The sequence below is a fragment of the Episyrphus balteatus genome, chromosome 1 (assembly GCF_945859705.1).
Source record: "Episyrphus balteatus chromosome 1, idEpiBalt1.1, whole genome shotgun sequence".
Taxonomy (NCBI): Eukaryota; Metazoa; Arthropoda; class Insecta; order Diptera; family Syrphidae; genus Episyrphus; species Episyrphus balteatus.
The window spans coordinates 84,949,071-84,968,488 of record NC_079134.1 but is presented as its reverse complement, the minus strand read 5'-3'; the positions used below and the strand labels follow the sequence as shown (position 1 = coordinate 84,968,488).

Genomic DNA, 19,418 nt, shown 5'->3' with positions numbered 1-19,418 from the left:
GAGTGAAAGGGTGTTTTTTTCAAGAAATGATGAAATTCGGAATTAGTACCACAAAAACTGGGAAAAAATTGTCACACCAATGAAAATTGGTAAAAATGTTTCATTTATAACAGAAAGCAAGAACTCAAAAAGTCTATACAAATATTTTAGGTTAAAGGGTGTTTTTTTGGGAAATACGGAAAAATCCGCGATAAGTCCGATGAAATCAATGGTATAAATGGTACCCTTACGAAATTCATTAAATATGTTCTCTTTCCCATGGAAATTACGAATAATGTAAGTCTATAAATTTTTTTTATGTGAAAGGGTGTTTTTTTTTAGAAGTAAAGAAAATATGGGTATATTTGAAAAAGTGTGTATTACTAGAGTAATATTAGTGGTACCCTATTGAAATTTTGCAATTATGTTACTTTTAAGATAAGAAACAAGTACATAAAAAGTCTAAAAATATCATGCTTATTAGGGTGTTTTTTTAAGTGAAAACAAAAATGATGGGTAACCCTAATGAAATTTGGTAAAAACATTGATTTTGGGATAGAAAGCAAGAATAAAGAGTTTTCATAAAAAAAATTTAGGTGAAAGGGTGTTTTTTTTCGAAGAGACAGTAAAATCTGTAATTGGTCCCAAAAAGCCAATGATTCATTTTATTTATGGTTTTGATGACAAATTAAACATTTATATATAAGTTCTTACACGTTTTACGCGAATCATTGGCTTTTTGGGACCAATTACAGATTTTACTGTCTCTTCGAAAAAAACACCCTTTCACCTAAATTTTTTTTATGAAAACTCTTTATTCTTGCTTTCTATCCCAAAATCAATGTTTCTACCAAATTTCATTAGGGTGACCCATCATTTTTGTTTTCACTTAAAAAAACACCCTAATAAGTATGATATTTTTATAGACTTTTTATGTACTTGTTTCTTATCTTAAAAGTAACATAATATAATAAGTTTTTTTGGAATTGCTGATCTAGACAGTTCAATTCTTTTATTAGGTGATTTTAACCTCCCCAATATAGAGTGGGTCCCATCAGAAGACGAATCCTACTTTGAAGCTTCTTCGACTTCATCTCAACAGGAGCTTCATTTGTTGGACAATATTATCTCTACAGACTTACAGCAAGTTAGCTGTATCAAAAATTTTAGAAATCGAATACTCGATTTAGTTTTTTCATCTGACGCTGTTAATACGGTAGTGACAGAAGCTTCCACTTCCATATCTAACATAGACATTTACCACCCTCCCCTTGAATTTTTTTTGGATTTGGGCGATCATTTACTTGAAAATAGTAATCCTCAAGACACTTCGTTTGCCTTTGACTTTCGTAAGGCTAACTATCAGCAGCTTTCCGACATTCTCAATACATCTGGTATTGAAAACTTACCCACTTCGGACGACATTGAGATAACTGTTTCTCACTTTTACCGTGTTTTAAACAATTGTATAAGCGAAATAGTCCCACAAAAAAGATCGAAATATTCTAACGTTTCTCATCCTTGGTATTCAAAAGAGCTAAAAATCCTTCGAAATAAGAGAAACAAAGCTTGGAAAAATTATTTAAGAACTATGTGCCCAAGAAATAAAGAAATTTATATGTCACTTTTTGTAGAGTTTAAAACCCTCTCTAATAACTTATATGCAGATTATCTTAGTTATATGGAAAGTAGTCTCAAGCAAGATCCTAAATATTTTTGGAAATTTGTTAATATGAAAAAGAAATCAGATGGCTATCCAGTTAATTTCAGTTATAAAAACAACATCTTAAAGAGTACTTCAGATATTTGCGATGCTTTTGCGACTAACTTCTGTCAATCTTTTATTGACAAACCCGCCAATGTAGATGTAGATTACTTCCGTTATTTAGAAAATTGCCCACAAGTTACATTTAATAATATTCAAATTGATACTTGTAAAGTATCCCATTTTCTTTCATTACTACATGAAGATTATTCTGTCGGACCAGACGGTATTCCTGCAGCAGTTTTGAAAAATTGTAAGTCAATTTTATCTCTTCCACTTAAACTTATTTTTGAATTATCTCTCAAGTTAGGTAAATTTCCTAGCATTTGGAAACAAGCGTTTATTACTCCTGTTTTTAAAAAAGGAGATAAATCCAATATAGTTAATTACAGACCCATATCTAAACTGTCTTGTGTTCCAAAGCTTTTTGAGCAAGTTGTTTGCGATAGCTTGGCGTTCCACTGTAAAAGAATTATATGCATTCAACAGCATGGCTTTATTCAAAAACGATCGACGGTTACAAACTTGCTTACTTTTTTACATAAGTGCTCAAATACGTTAGAAAGTGGGCAGGAACTTGACTGTATCTATACGGACTATTCTAAGGCTTTCGACCAACTCTCCCATGACATTATCAAATTTAAATTTAAAACTCTAGACTTCCCTTTAGGCTTCGTTAATTGGATTTCTTCTTATCTTGAAAATAGATCTTATCAAGTGAAGTTCAGAGACGGTCTCTCAAAATCGTTCATCGCAAAATCAGGTGTTCCGCAAGGAAGTCATTTAGGACCTCTTCTTTTTATTCTAGCTATAAATGATGCCCCATTATGTATTCACCATAGCGAAATTCTCATTTTTGCAGATGACATGAAAATTTATAAAAGTATCAAATCGGTTAATGATCGGAGGCTTCTGCAGGAGGACATTAATCATTTTTCTATATGGTGTAGTAAGAATAGCTTAGTTTTGAATCCAATAAAATGTCAGACAATGACTTTTTCTAAAAAACGTGCTCCTAGTTTGTATGAATATAAAATATCCCAACACAAATTACAGCGTGTTCAGAGCTTTAAAGACCTAGGGGTTAATTTTAGTTATAACCTTGATTTTTCCGACCATATCAACGTCATCGTAAATAAGGCCTTCTCTATGCTAGGTTTTGTGAAGCGTTGGTCAAAAGAATTTCAAGATCCTTATGTGACTCTTTCCCTCTACAATTGTTTAGTACGCCCCCACCTTGAGTACGCATCGCAAGTCTGGACTCCTTTTTACGAGACCCATAATGTAAGACTGGAATCAGTACAACGTAATTTCATTCGTTTCGCCTTAAAAGGACTGCCATGGTCTGATCCTTATAATCTTCCTCCTTATGAACATCGGATTAATCTCCTTCAGATTCAAACTTTGGCTCAAAGAAGGGTTAACAATGACATAATCTTCATTCACCAGTTAATCACAGGCGTAATTGATGCACCAAATTTACTTAATTCTGTTGGTTTTAACTATCGAGGGGGTGCTTATAGCCTCCGATGCTTGGATTTAATGAATATTCCACCACACCGAACAAATTATGGCTTGCATGAACCTTTAACACGCATGTGTAAACTTATAAATTTAAATTCAAACCTTTTTGATTTAAACTTTAATAAAAATAAATTAAAAACTGTCTTAAAAACCAGTGTACCACGCTCATAAATGTTTGTGTTTATTTTTATGTCTTTTTTGTAATTATTTTGTTTGTATTTCTAATATTGTTTTATCTAATGTTGAATTCAATGTTTTTTTCTTAGTGTACGTTTTTTGTAGTTATTATTTGCTTACTAACTACTAACACTGCACTAAGTGATGAGCCGGATAACACACTTTTGTGTTGGCAAATGGTCGCAAGACGGTGCTTGCTATAAGCGCTCTTCGGCTATAAACTGATAGTGTAAAAAATAATTGCAAAATTTCAATAGGGTACCACTAATATTACTCTAGTAATACACACTTTTTCAAATATACCCATATTTTCTTTACTTCTAAAAAAAACACCCTTTCACATAAAAAAAATTTATAGACTTACATTATTCGTAATTTCCATGGGAAAGAGAACATACTTAATGAATTTCGTAAGGGTACCATTTATACCATTGATTTCATCGGACTTATCGCGGATTTTTCCGTATTTCCCAAAAAAACACCCTTTAACCTAAAATATTTGTATAGACTTTTTGAGTTCTTGCTTTCTGTTATAAATGAAACATTTTTACCAATTTCCATTGGTGTAACAATTTTTTCCCAGTTTTTGTGGTACTTATTCCGAATTTCATCATTTCTTGAAAAAAACACCCTTTCACTCAAAATAATTTTTTACTTTTTATAGATTCTTAATTCTTATACCAACCAAAACTATTTCACCAAGTTTTAAAAATTAATAAAATATAAGTTAGCTGTTATGATACCTTTCTCACACACAACTTAACCTATCAAAAAAAACACCCATTCACCCAAAATATTTTTAAAAACTTTATGAATCCTTTGTCCCTGTTTTATCTTAAGCCTTCATCCCAAATTTTGTCAGTGTAGCATGTTTTTCACATGGGTTTCGGTTATATTTTACCTGTTGAGATCAAAATACAAGCACCCTGGGTTTTAATCGGAAATAACTTTTCTTAGAGCAATCGTATTGACTTTATTTTTATGTCATCAGATTCAGCATCAAAAAATACCTTGAAAACATGTGTCATATGATGATATTCAACAAACAATATTTTTCACTATATTTTTGACATTCACTCCCTCCCTCTTGTCCGCGAAAAAACACCCTTCCACCAAAATTTTTCTTATAAACTTTTTTTGTACTTGGTTCTTATCCCAAAAGCAAACTTTTTGCCAAGTTTCATGAGTGTAACAATTTTTTTTTTATTTCTTGATTTTATGTACTATTTTACCTGTACTATAAGTGCATGTTGTGTCATTTTTGATACACACATAATTTTATGTAATTTAAAATGGGTTGGGTTCGATATCCCGATTTTAAATTCCTGACATTAAAATCCTGCTTTTTTAAATGTTTATTAAATTCTCGTTCTAATAACCCCGCTTTGATCAATAAAAGGCGTTTTATTTTTAATATCGCCGCGATTTTTAAAATAAAACATTTTGTCATCCAAAAACGGGAGCTTAATAAACTTGTAGGAATTTGCACATTCGACACTTAATCATAATTATAAACATTTCTCTTGCTCAAACAACCAGTTTTTCGGAGAATCCAACTTCAAAAAGAGTTAGCCGTTATCTATTCAAAGATTTGTGTCAGCTTCTCTGTACTACATAACACGGTGTAACACTTAAAATACACGCGGGCGGACACCTATCACGTTTTGTAGAGCTAATTGGACTGATTACGAAACGGTATTTAAAAAGTCCCTTAGCTCCCAAAATCTGGGGTTAGGTGCAAAAAACGGTTTTTTGGACCTTAACCCATTGAAAAAAAATCCAGCTTCGTCAAATTTTTACCCATTTCTATGTCTTCTAGTTTTTGAGAAAATTGACAAATAAAAACAAAAAATATTTAGAGAAAGGAAAAATCTGATAAAAAAAACACGGTGTTACAAAAATGAGTTTCTAAAATATACGCGGGCGGAGACCTATCATGTTTTGTAGAGCTAGTCGCACTGATTACGAAACGGTATTTAAAAAGTCCCTAACACCCCAAAATCTGGAGTTAGGGCAGGGTTTTTTTGACCTTCACCCATTGAAAAAATTCTAGCTTCGTCAAATTTTTAGCCATTTTCGATTTTTTTACAGTTTCTAATAGGAAATAAATATACCTTTTTAACAATGTATAAAACATGTAACTCGGTTAAACCACCTAGACTTTATAAGCTGCCAAAGTTCAAAAATTCCAATTTTTTCGTCATTTCCCAACTTCGACATCAAATTAAAGTATTTACTTTCACAACAACATGCTGTTTTAAAAATATATTCTAAAATAATATTTATTTCCAAATCAAACGAGGTTTTTTTATGAAAATCAGTTTAAAATTGGCTTAAAAAAAAAATTTTACGATATCAACCCAGATACAGAAATTCGAACTTTTAGGTGTAGAACAAAAATGTTGTTTTGGCACGTAGTAGGAGAACCTGGCGCCAGGATTTGATAACGGGTTTTCGTAGAGAAGTTCAATACAAACATTTTTTTTCTTTAGGAGGGGGGTCTATCTCTCCCCGTTAGGTGGGAGGGGCAGTTTTCTAAATAAATATTATCAAAAAATAAATTATTAAAAAACAACGGAAACACTTACAGTAATAAATGATACCATTTCCGAAAGGCAAAACTGTACATTTAATTTTAATTTTTAAATCAATATATTATAGCCAATAGAATTTGAAATAATCGATTTCAAAATAAAAATACGCAAACAAAAATTTTTTAAAACTCATTTTATACTATTTTTGTCCAGACTGTGAATTTTATTTAAAAAAATACTCACCCAGAAAACTGCCTCAATGGATTCCTTATCGAACAGTGAAAACTATATGATTCCATATCTTTTAGTTTTTGAGAAAATTGAAATCGAAAATGGGTAGAAATTTGACGAAGCTAGATTTTTTTTAATGGGTGAACCGTTTTTTGCCCCTAACTCCAGATTTTGGGGGTGTTAGGGACTTTTTAAATACCGTTTCGTAATCAGTGCGACTAGCTCTACAAAACGTGATAGGTCTCCGCCTGCGTAAATTTTGAGTGTTACACCGTGTAATTTTTCAATTTTCCCAAAAACCAGAAGGCATAGTTTTCACTGTTCGATAAGGAATCAATTGAGGCAGTTTTCTGTGTGAGTAATTTTTTTATTAAAATTCACAGTCTGGACAAAAATAGTATAAAATGAGTTTTAAAAATTTTTTTTTCGCCTATTTTTAACTTTGAAATCGATTATTTCAAAAACTATTGGTTATAATATATTGATTTAAAAATTAAAATTAACTGTACATTTTTTCGGAAATCATTATCATTTATTACTGTAAGTGTTGCCGTTGTTTTTTAATAATTTTTTTTATTTTGATATTTTTTTTTAGAAAACTGCCTTTTCCACCTAAACGGGGGGAGATAGACCCCCTCCCAAAGAAAAAAATTTTTGTATTGAATTCCTCTCAAAAACCCGTTATCAAATCCTGGCGCCCAAGTTATCCTACTACGTGCAAAACAACATTTTTGTTCTATACCTTAAAGTTCGAATTTTTGTATCTGGGTTAAAATCGTACATTTTTTTTCTAAGCCAATTTTGAACTGATTTTCATAAAAAATACCTCGTTTGATTTGGAAATAAATATTATTTTAGAATATATTTTTAAAACAGCATGTTGTTGTGAAAATATGTACTTTAATTTGATGTCGAAGTTGGGTAAATGACGAAAAAATGGAATTTTTGAACTTTGGCAGCTTATAAATTCTAGGTGGTTTAACCGAGTTACATGTTTTATACATTGTTGAAAAGGTATATATTTATTTCCTATCAGAAACTGTGAAAAAATCGAAAATGGGTAAAAATTTGACGAAGCTAGTATTTTTTCAATGGGTGAAGGTCCAAAAAACCGTTTTTTGCCCCCAACTCCATATTTTGGGAGTGTTAGGGACTTTTTAAATACCGTTTCGTAATCAGTGCGACTAACTCTACAAAACATGATAGGTCTCCGCCCGCGTATATTTTAAAACCTCATTTTTGTAACACCGTGTAATGTAAGTTAAAATGGTTAAGGCTATTAAATTATTTTTGTTTATTGTTTCAATTTTGACTATTAGACCTTACATAAGCTTTATTATTATAGTTGAAATAGCTATTGTAAGGCAAATTGTCTAAATTGTAAAAAATGTACGATTATTAAAAAAGATATTTACCACATTTTCCATTGATTTTGTTTTTTTTTCAATAAAAATTTTATGTTCAATTCATTTTTTTTGTTGTCATTTTTAACATTGACGAACTGCTAGGTAATTTAAATGTACCATATTGACTAGCAGTTATAAAAGTACGAAACGGGATTTGCGGGATAAACGGGGTTTTAAAAAGCGGGATTTCCGGAGATGGGATTTTGTTTAAACAGGATTATTATTTAATCCACTTAAAATAAAAAGAATTTTAATAGTTTTTTATTATTTTTGTTATTTTTTTCTTCGTTATCAGCCTGACCATGGGCATATGTACATTTTCTAAGTTTCTGAATTTAAACAAATTACCTTATAGTACAGGTAAAATAGTACATAAAATCAAGAAATAAAAAAAAAATTGTTATACTCATGAAACTTGGCAAAAAGTTTGCTTTTGGGATAAGAATCAAGTACAAAAAAAGTCTATAGAAAAAAGTTGTGTGGAAGGGTGTTTTTTCGTGGACAAGAGGGAGGGGGTGAAGGTCAAACATACAGTAGCGAGCAACAAAAATGCAAACGATAAAGGTCAAAAGAGTTTTACATGATAACTAAGTTATTTTACATCGTTATACTACCAAATTTGGCACACAATATTGAAAATGTTTTATTTTCACGAAACAGAGTCGATTTGTGGAATATCTTACTTCAAGACAATTATTTGGTCAAAAGTCTGCCTAAATATGCGTTTTTAGCCGAGCAAAAAAAATGCAAATGTGTAAAAAACAATAAAGTATAATGATTTATTCATATTTTTTGTTTATGTTTTTGGTTTTTTAGATTCATATTTTATTAATATTTTGTTGGGAACCCTTTATTTGAAACAAAAGCACGGATTTTTTTGGTATTGAGCCTATTAAAGACTATCATAAATTTTATGGTATTTGTTCACATTCTGATCAAATTTGCTCCATCATAACTGTGCATTTTGAATGCTTTCGCTTTCTAATAACCCGATCTGCACGATCCTACAAATTGTCTGTGGTATTGGGGTCGGGAGATCGCGTAAGACACTTCAGAACAGCAAAATTGGTCATTTTCAAAAAGCTTTTTTCTAACCGGCTGGTTTGGGGTCGTTATCTTGTGTAAACAAGCTATTTTTGAGGCCAAACTTTGTGCAAGACGACCGGAAAAAAACCGTACAAAATTTCAATTAATAGCAGAAAGCGGTTTGATTTCGCGAAGTGCCATATGCATTCGACAAGTGAAAAGTGAGGTAGGATTTTTTGAGCGATGAGAGCAAGTTCAACTTGTTCTTGTCAGATGGTTTTCACTGTCTGTGAAGGCCTCTAGGATATCGATATAACCCTATTTATCAAGTTCCTGCTATTAAACACGGAGGAGGTGTGGGGTAAGAACAAAATACTCATGAAAAGAAATTAATAGTAAGTTTTTGTTTAGGGTTCGTTTTCTTGAGAAGTGTGTCACTTGTGCCAAATGAAAAGAATAAATCGGATGAATGCAGAAATGTGCAAGAACATTGTGGAAACCCATATGTTCCACATTTTTAGTCCAATATCCCTGAATACAGATTGTTTACACAAGATAACGACCCCAAAAACACCAGCCGGTTAGAAAAAAGCTTTTTGAAAATGACCAATTTTGCTGTTCTGAAGTGTCTTACGCGATCTCCCGACCCCAATACCACAGAAAATTTGTAGGATCTTGTAGATCGGGTGATTAGAAAGCGAAAGCATTCAAAATGCAAATTTGATCAGAATGTGAACAAATACCATAAAATTTATGATAGTCTTTAATAGGCTCAATACCAAAAAAATCCGTGCTTTTGTTTCAAATAAAGGGTTCCCAACAAAATATTAATAAAATATGAATCTAAAAAACCAAAAACATAAACAAAAAATATGAATAAATCATTATACTTTATTGTTTTTTACACATTTGCATTTTTTTTGCTCGGCTAAAAACGCATATTTAGGCAGACTTTTGACCAAATAATTGTCTTGAAGTAAGATATTCCACAAATCGACTCTGTTTCGTGAAAATAAAACATTTTCAATATTGTGTGCCAAATTTGGTAGTATAACGATGTAAAATAACTTAGTTATCATGTAAAACTCTTTTAACCTTTTTCGTTTGCATTTTTTTTGCTCGCTACTGTATACCGAAAAAAAATTGTTTGTCGAATATCATCACATGACACATATTTTCAAGGTATTTTTTGATGTTGAATCTAATTACATAAAAATAAAGTCAATACGATTGCTCTCAGAAAAGTTATTGCCGATTAAAAACAAGGGTGCTTGTTTTTTTCACTTCAACAAGTAAAATATAACCGAAACCCATGTGAAAAACATGCTACACTGATAAAATTCGGGATGAAGGTTTTATATAAAGCAGGGACAAAGGATTCATAAAGTTCTTAAAATTATTTTTGGTGAAAGGGTGTTTTTTTTTTATGGGTTAAGTTGTGTGTGAGGAAGGTATCATAACAGCTGACTTAAATTTTATTAATTTTTAAAACTTGGTGTAAATGTTTTGGTTGGTTTAAGAATTAAGAATCTATAAAGTGTACAAAATTATCTTGAGAGATAGGGTGTTTTTTTTTTAAGAAATGATTAAATTCGGAATTAGTACCACAATTTTGGGACCAATTGCAGATTTTACTGCCTCTTCGAAAAAAACACCCTTTCACCAAAACTTTATGTATGAAAACTCTTTATTCTTGCTTTCTATCCCAAAATCAATGTTTTTACCAAATTTCATTAGGGTGACCCATCTTTATTTTTCACTCAAAAAAACACCCTTTTAACCATGATATTTTTATAGACACTTAAGATTCTTGTTTCTTATCTTAAAAGTAACATAATTGCTAAATTTCAATAGGGTACCACTAATATTACTCTAGTATTACTCACTTTTTCAAATATACCCACCATATTTTCTTTACTTCTAAAAAAAACACTCTTTCACATAAAAAAAAATTTATTACTGTAAGTGTTGCCGTTGTTTTTTAATAATTTTTTTTATTTTGATAATTTTTTTTAGAAAACTGCCCCTTCCACCTAAACGGGGGGAGATAGACCCCCTCCCAAAGAAAAAAATTTTTGTATTGAATTCCTCTCAAAAACCCGTTATCAAATCCTGGCGCCCAAGTTATCCTACTACGTGCAAAACAACATTTTTGTTTGTAACGTGAGCCAGTTGTATAGACAAAAAAAAAAAGAAAGCATTTCATTCTTAAACTAACATGCACTACCTTTACATTTATAAAAATATGATAATAAAAATAATAGTAAAATAATAAAAGCATCTTATAATAAAATCTAAACTACTCCTAACTACCATATATCATACATATTTGGAGGGAGGAGGTGATCATACACCACCCCCTCAACCTCATTTTTTTTGCGTCCATCTTCCTACAATCCACAATAGGTTCTTTGGAGTGTATCTTGTAGATCCCATAATGCACATAAGATATATCCCCCAGATAGTGGAGAGGCAATATTGGGAGATTTCCATCACATCGGGTAATGGTGAGCAAAATCAGATTTCCAAACTTGATTTTGCTCTTTCCATCTCCATCTATCAAGGCCACTCATTGCATCTTAATGCTAGTTATGTATCGTTTTTTTTGTTCTTTAATAATATATTAAATCTAAAAGAGAAAAAGAGCGGTTAAAAAAGAAAATAAACAAAAAAATAAATACTAAAAATAAAACATACCAATTTATACGTCCATTCCCTACCACGTTTAGTTATATTTTTATAATTTACATAGAATATTTTGACACTTCAAAATAACACTCTATCTGTCTCTTTCTTAAAGGAGAGAAAAGAGTACAGATAGAAATTATGTAATTTAAGTCGGCCATTTCTTTTGCGGCGAATTCAAAAAGAAAGGAAAGTACCAAAGGATGTAGTAGAATTATTTATAGGAAGTTAAGATCGTAGCCGGAAATACGAATTCTAGTGTCGGTTACACTTTGAAAATAGGAAAAAAAAGTAGTAAAAGCAATAAATAGTATTTTAGAATGTTTTAGGATTATAAGATGCAATATTTATACTGTGATATTAGTTTATAAGATAGGAATATACTTATAATCTGTGATAGTAGTCGTAAGGTAACCAAATATAGTACAATCAGTACAATAGTAGTGAATACTTGTTATAGGTATAAGGGTAATACGTTAACTATATTAGGCTTATAAGTACAAAAGAGTGAAGAGTACAAATGACAATGCCAGTAACTATGTCCAGCTACCCTACGGTTATAGCCTTATGTATCTCATAAAACAAAGAATTTTAGAAGTATATTGGGGGTCTTTGTTTAAGGGTTTAGACAAAGGGTAGTCATATGACCAAGGAATCTCAGTCAGATCAGTGTGAATCTTGTCGCAGAATTTTTGATTAATAGTTGAACAAAGTTTCATGCAGTTTTAAACCAGTTTAGATTTTTATTTTACTATAAAATCGAATTTAAACTGAAAAAAGTGAAAAGTTGCAACAAATAATAAAATATAAAATTCTAAGAGACAAAAAAACTCAAAATTTCAAGAAAAGTGAATTTAGTGAGATTTCATTAACAAAGCTGCAAAGCCCCATACAGCAGTAAAAGATTTCTTTTTAAGATTCAAAAGAAAATAAGCAGAGGTATGTAATTTCACCAGACATAGATTGTGGTGACTTTATCTTGAACATTTTTTTTACATTCGTGTATAGGTACTCATTTGTAGTCTTGGGGCTACGAAATTCAAAGTGGACACAAAGGTGCCTCTGCCCCCTTTTTTTTATCAAGAAAATAGATGTCCTGTATCAAGGTTATCTGACAAAAGGATTAACCAAGAAGAATTCAGCATAGGAATCTATTTCAAACGAGGGATTTTATGAACTATTAAATCTAGACGGGGACATAAGGATCTAGAAGGAGCTAGAAGCTGTGAAGTTTTAAATGAATAAAACGAAGAAAGAAAGAAATAAGTGAACAAGGAAAGAACTAAAGAAAGAACTAAAAAGAAAAAAATAAAGAAAAAAAAATAGAAAGAGTGAATTAAAGATATATAAATTTGAATACAAAAAAAAAAAAAATAACAAGAAAAAGGTTCAAAAATCAAAGATAAATTTAAGTAAAATTAAAGTAAAATTAGATTTTTTATTAAAGTAATTTTTAAAGTAAATTTATAAAATAGAAAAAAAAAAAAAGTGTAAAAGCTGATCTGTATTTAAAGTAAAAAAAATAGTAGTATCGGTAAAAGAAAAAAAAATTAAATTCAGTGATTTTTAAAACGACGTTGCTGATACGTGCTGCCGGCAGGACTTCGAGGGACGTGTAAAAACGTGAGTATATTAAAGTTATACACATATATATATATATATATATATATATATATATATATATTTGTCTGGGACGACAAAGAATTCCCCAGATCCAACCTAAAATTACATACATATATACTTACTATTAAGTGCAGATTTTTGCTTCTATATATTAAGTTTTGATAATTTTTTTTTTTAAATTGAATTTTTATGATTTTTTTTTTATGAATATACTGATGAAACATCAAATATTAAAAATTTTTGAACTTTTAAACATATGAAAATCTTTCATTGCTACCAGAATTTGGTGGATATATTTTTAATGGTTTTTACAAAAGGATGATTTGCTAAATTTCGAAGCATTTGGTGTGTGAAGGGTCTTTGTCAGACCACCTAAAAGAAATGGACTAGAACGAGAACATGACATAAGATATATATTTTTAGCTGGTAAGCAATTTAGGGGCTTTCTTCCACAACCTGGGCCAAGGAAGATAGCGAAGGATATGTTTTCGAACATATGGGAGGGATGGCCAAGCGGATGCCAACAACATCGGGCAAACCTTCATGGTTCCAGCGAACCATTATCTTGGGGAGGTGATGGATATAGTATAGGTGTTAGGATATTTTATCTTGATAAACAGATAAAAGTATATTTAGATTATTTTAGGATAGCTTGTATTAAGGGGGGTTAATTTTACTAATATATTCTATTGGTAATTTCATATTTTAAAATTAATTTTAGTTAGTTATAAGATTTAGTTTATCTGAATTCAAGATAGATTATTTTCTTTCAGCATTTATCCATCCTTTCGTCAAGGTAATGGCATAGGCAATGTGCAGTATGTTCCTTTTTTTTTTATTCTTTTCTCCTATCGTCCGAACAAAGTCCGTCTGATTAAAGTTATATATCATTAGATTTCTCCTTCTTCTTCCTTTTTTTAATTTTTTTATATACAATCGGCATGATTTTTTTTTGAGAGTGAGCCTAGAGTGTTAGTAAAGGACAAGAACCACCCCGTCCGACGAGCCTTAGCCGTGCCCGAGACAAGCATGCCGCCGTCCTTTAACGAAGCACAATATCGCCCCTATGGCCAAAACTTAGCTCATTTCAATGGCGCCCAACGTTTTTTTTTTTTAAATCATTTCTCGAGACCAATTGCTACTTCAAGGGGACGATTTTCTTCGGAAGGTCGTCACCTTGGACTTTCAATAGCCTCTTCAAAACTTTTAAAATTTTACTTTTCTATTTTTACTATAAAACATACTCACAGCCGTACATACTCCTGCTTCTTCCCATTAATTTAAAGATTTCTGCCCAAAACTTATAGGTCTTTAGAACCAGTGTTTCCGTGAGGAAATTGGAAGATTGATATGGAAGCAGGAGTGGGACGATTTTGAGAGGCCATATGCATCACGCTGTCCTTTGAATTAAAGGCACAGTCCAGATTCTTGTGAGGCGTGAGCTTTGGTCTTGAAACATCGTCCGTGTTGATGCTTAGCTGGAAGTTCAGGCCAGCCTTCTATCAGTTTTTTTCAAACTGACTCGACTGACAGGACATACAGACATTTTTCTTTTTAGAATGGACACCTGACACAGGGACTTCACACACCACCGCGTCAACGAAAAGAATCTTCCTTAAATAGAAAAACAAAGTCATAAATAATTCACTAAACAAATAAGAATAAAGAAACAGAAAGTGTATTTGCTTATGTTATTCTTTAATAAATTCAAAATTTGTTTTATCGTACAAATACTTTTTTTAATACATTTTTTTAATACATTTTTTTTATACAGTTTTTTATATTTCTTTACAACACATTTTTTTTTTAATTTTTGATAATTTTTTTAGTTCTTTCCCATCAGTTTTTTTTTTATTTTTTAATTATTTTTATATATATTTTTCTTTACACTGAACGAAAATTTATACACATATTTTTTTTAGTTTTATTTATATATATTTTTTTTCTGTTTTGCAAATTGAAATACTTAAAGCAAAATAAGTGAAAATAATTTTTTTAGTTAGTAATATTGATTGAATTCCATTTTTTTTCATTATTTTTAAAACTTTTTATATTTTTATTTAAACCATTTTTTTAATTTGAATTTACAAGTAAATATTATAAATTTTATTGAATAAAATTTACTAATATTTGTATCCTCTTTTAAATTTCTTTACTAGTTAGTTTTTTTTTGTTAAAAAAAAAGCTTAACCTAGTATAAAAGAAGATTTGAATTTTCGGTAAAGAGGACTTGCATTTTTTTTATCTTTTTAAATATATATATTTTTTTTTTTTGGAATTTAACAAAAATTTTTTTAGATATTTAAGATAATTTTTTTTATTTCTGAATTTTAGCTTGAATTTTTTTATAAATTCTTTATTATTCTCTTTGATTTATTTTTAAATCATTGCTGAGTAAAAATTTTTTTTTATTAATTTTTTTTTTCGTTCGATACTAATTCAAACAATTTATAAAAAGTGGAATTCAAATAATAAAGGATATAAAAACTAGTTTAGTATTCGAAATATGGCAGGTAGAAATACGGGTGCTGTATCTAGGAATGGTTTACCAAGTCCTTTTGTGAGATATCCTCTCAGGACTCTTACGGAAGAGTTGGAAGATAGGACATCTACAGCTGGGAGCAGTCCTAGTGCAATGTCCACTTTGAATGGTGACGCACTGAGTAGGTCATTGGGTGAAAATCCGCCTATGCTATCTGGGTCAGATAGACCCAGTGGAATTTCAAGTAGAGGAAGTATTCGAAGTGAATCAAATAGGGAATTTGCTTTTCATCGAGCAACTATAGAAGAGATCGATGAAGAGAATAGCCTAGACGGCGTAGATGACTGTAACGACATCATAAATCAGATTCGAATTTTACAGATCGAGGACAGAAATGTCCGTGCTGAGATGGAAGAGAGAAATTCAAATCGTGAAAAATCTCGTGAATCGTTAGATTCTAATTGTGGATTTGGTAAAAGAGCTTCTGAGAAGATTGATAAGAAGAATCAATTCTCCGAATCTGACTACATTAAAAGAGTAGCAGAAGAAAGTATCTCTAATAAAATAGAATCGGCGATATCAGTGGCAGTGAGGGAATGTAATGATCGGACACTTAATATGTTTCATGATGGTATGACAAAAATGTTTACCAATGTGGAAAATAAGTTTAAAGAAATAAACAAAAAAAATAAGTGAACTTGAAAACACTCCCACTTCTATAAAAGATAATATTCCTTCTCTGTCTAAACAAGCTAGTAATACTTTCACGTTTAATTCAAATTTTAAAAATCCAATAGTTCCTCCTACTGCTAACGTATCTTTAAATACAAAACCACCAATTAATGGAGGTAACCAAAATAATCCTAGGGATACAGAAAACTTTAGAGATACACGAAAATTAGATGTACACAAATGGGATGTAAAGGTCGATGGGTCATCAAAATCTGTGTCAGTTGAAAGCTTTATTTTTAGAGTCGAATTCATGAAAAAGAATCATAACTTTAGCAATCAAGAAATACTTAAAAACTTTCATTATTTGTTGTCAGGCACTGCTCGGACATGGTACTGGCAATATCTAGAGGAAATATTATTTAGCAAATACAATCCTCAACTATGAGGATTTGAAATCGGAACTTTTAAATCAGTTTAAAAATAAAAGAAAAGATCCTGAAATCCTTCGACAAATTATGGATAGGAAGCAACTTCAACATGAAAGCTTCGATGAATTTTATAGTGATATTAGGGGTCTCTTTTTGCAAATGCGAAATCGCCCTAATGAACAAGATTTGCTAGGGATTTTAATGCCAAACATTAAGGATAGGGTAGCAAATCTAATTTTTAGCTCTAACATAAGTACGATTCGTGATTTACGGGAAGAATGTAGACGTGCTGAAATTCACTTAGCAACTAGAGAGAAGTTTAGGAAAAATGTTAGCGAAGTAGATTATAAAAAAACAATTTTACAAGAATATGAAGGGACAGGTGAAGAAAGCTTCTTTAATGGCGAAGAAGAAGAATACGATATTGCTGCTATTCAGCATAATAGATTGAATTCAAATTTTAATAAGAGAGGTTCAGGTCCACCTAAACAATCCGAGAGAGAAAAACCACTTTTTTGTGGGAATGACCGCAAGAGAGAGGAAGGTAACTGTAATGCGAATTGTCCTTCAAGTTTCCATACAATGACATGCTTCAGTTGTGGACAGGGAAACATATCATTTAAATGCGCATCTTGTATGGGAAAAGTACAGGTCGGAAGTGCATCCGGGAGTCCACTTCCGACGAAAATACAATCTCCTGCGAACCCGAGTCAAACGGAAAAATAAATATTTTAAGAAGAATAACCAATCAAAATGAAATTGAACCAAAACCTGAAATACTTCCTGTAAAATCGCTTCACCAAAGGCTTCTTGATTACCAAGAAGCTAGAAAACAAATCTTTGGTGAAGACAGTGCCGGATTAACCATGTCATGGGCCCCTAGGCACAGTAATTCTTGGGCCCTTTTCCGATGGTTTTTCAATATCATAAGCTCTTTTTAAGTTAAGTTAGAAATTTGTGTAGGTAACTTACTAAAGACTAATCGGCTATAATCTGTGTCCTATCATGTCATTTTATAAACGTAAACTAAAAGTTTTGTAATAACTATAATAAATATTGCAGCGATATTTCAACATTAAAGCAACTTGATGCTTCACAGATAACTTCGATTAACGATAAGTTATTAGAAAATATTAATATGCCGACTTTTCACGAGTCGGTTTCAGCCACATGATATGTCTCACGGCTAAAGTCGACTAGGACTCTAGTACGGGGATTATCACTTTAGTCGCGTGCGGCTTACCTTCACACGACTCAACTGACGCCGAAAAGCTTCGCCGCACGGCGAAAATCGACTCGTGATAAGTCGGCATTACGGTTTCATTATAAAACTGGAGAGAGAAATCATACCAAAAAGTTTTAATTTTGATTCAATTACACAGCCACACAAAAAAATATAAAAGTTCTGGTCTGGGGTTGCGACCAGGTTTTTCATATAGTTTAGGGGTCGCTGAAAACGAATCCGAAGTCCGTTTTGCCCATCACGTCAGGTTTTCGAGATAACCTCAAAAAATGTCACGAAAACAAAAATTTTTTTTTTCTGATCTGGATGTGCGAATATGTTAATCATATAGTTTTTGGATCGCTGAACGTCAGGTTTCTGAGATATCCTCAAAAAAATGTCAAAACCAACAAAACAAAATTTCTTATCTGGAGTTGCGACTAGGTTTTTCATATAGTTTTTGGGTTGCTAAAACCGAATCCGAAGTCTATTTTGCCATATCACGTCAGGTTTTTGAGATATCCTCAAAAAATGTCAGATAAGAACTTTTTTTTTTAGTTTAGACATTTTTTGAGGATATTTCAAAAACCTGACGTGATACGGCAAAATAGACTTCGGATTCGGTTTAAGCAACCCAAAAACTATATGAAAAATCGAGTCGCAACTCCAGATAAGAAATTTTGTTTTTTTGGTTTTGACATTTTGTTGAGGATATCTCAGAAACCTGACGTGATAGGTCAAAATTGACTTCGAATCTGGATTCAGCGATCCAAAAACTATATTAATAACATATTCGCACATCCAGATCGGAGAAAAAAAGTTTTTGTTTTCGTGACATTTTTTGAGGTTATCTCGAAAACCTGACGTGATGGGGCAAAACGGACTTCGGATTCGGTTTCAGCGACCCCAAAACTATATGAAAAACCTGGTCGCAATCCCAGACCAGAACTTTTATATTTTTTTGTGTGGCTGTGTTATTATAGCCCAGGCAAATTAGTCAAAATATGGGCATGAAATCAGATTTTTTCACGTTACAATATTTTTTTCATGCGAAACACAGGTTGTCCTTATCATAAAAGTTAATTTGTTTGGATGATAGGAGGTCGGGAGCAGCCGCCATCTTGGAAAAGAGATTGGTATCGTTTTTATTGAATAGCTACATTGTTGTTCAAATAAACAAAAAATGACAAAGGTAAGATTTATTAACAATAAAGTTATATAAAAAAATATATACAAACCAATTCCGTGATTTGATTAAATCTAATATCAATTTGAGTAACTTCTCTGCGTGCACAATCTCACATTTTCTGACGTATCTGATTGCAACATGAAGATCTTGAATGGCACCATCTCGTTACTAAACTGTGGTTCGATGTCGTTGGAATTATATTCGAATACACAAGTAATATTAATATTTTTTTTTTTTAAGAAGAGATTTACAGTTTAAATATTAAGGTTGGAGCACATGGGAAGAAGTATTTTTTTTTAATTTGTTATATAAATATGATGAATTTTGAATTTGTAAAAAGAACTTTTTTATTAAAACGTGATATATTTTGAGCTGACTGTATTCCCATTTTCTGGGTTGATTTTTCCGTTTTCCCTAATCAAAAATCCCGAAAAAAACGGGAAAAAATCCCTCAATCTGGCATCGCTGGGTTGGG

General features: G+C 31.4%; 1 protein-coding gene across 9 annotated transcripts in view; it reads left to right on the top strand.

Moving 5' to 3' along the window:
- Positions 1–19,418, top strand: part of LOC129906888 (zinc finger protein OZF-like) — a 453,260-nt gene that overhangs the window by 330,762 nt on the left and 103,080 nt on the right. The window lies entirely within an intron of this gene.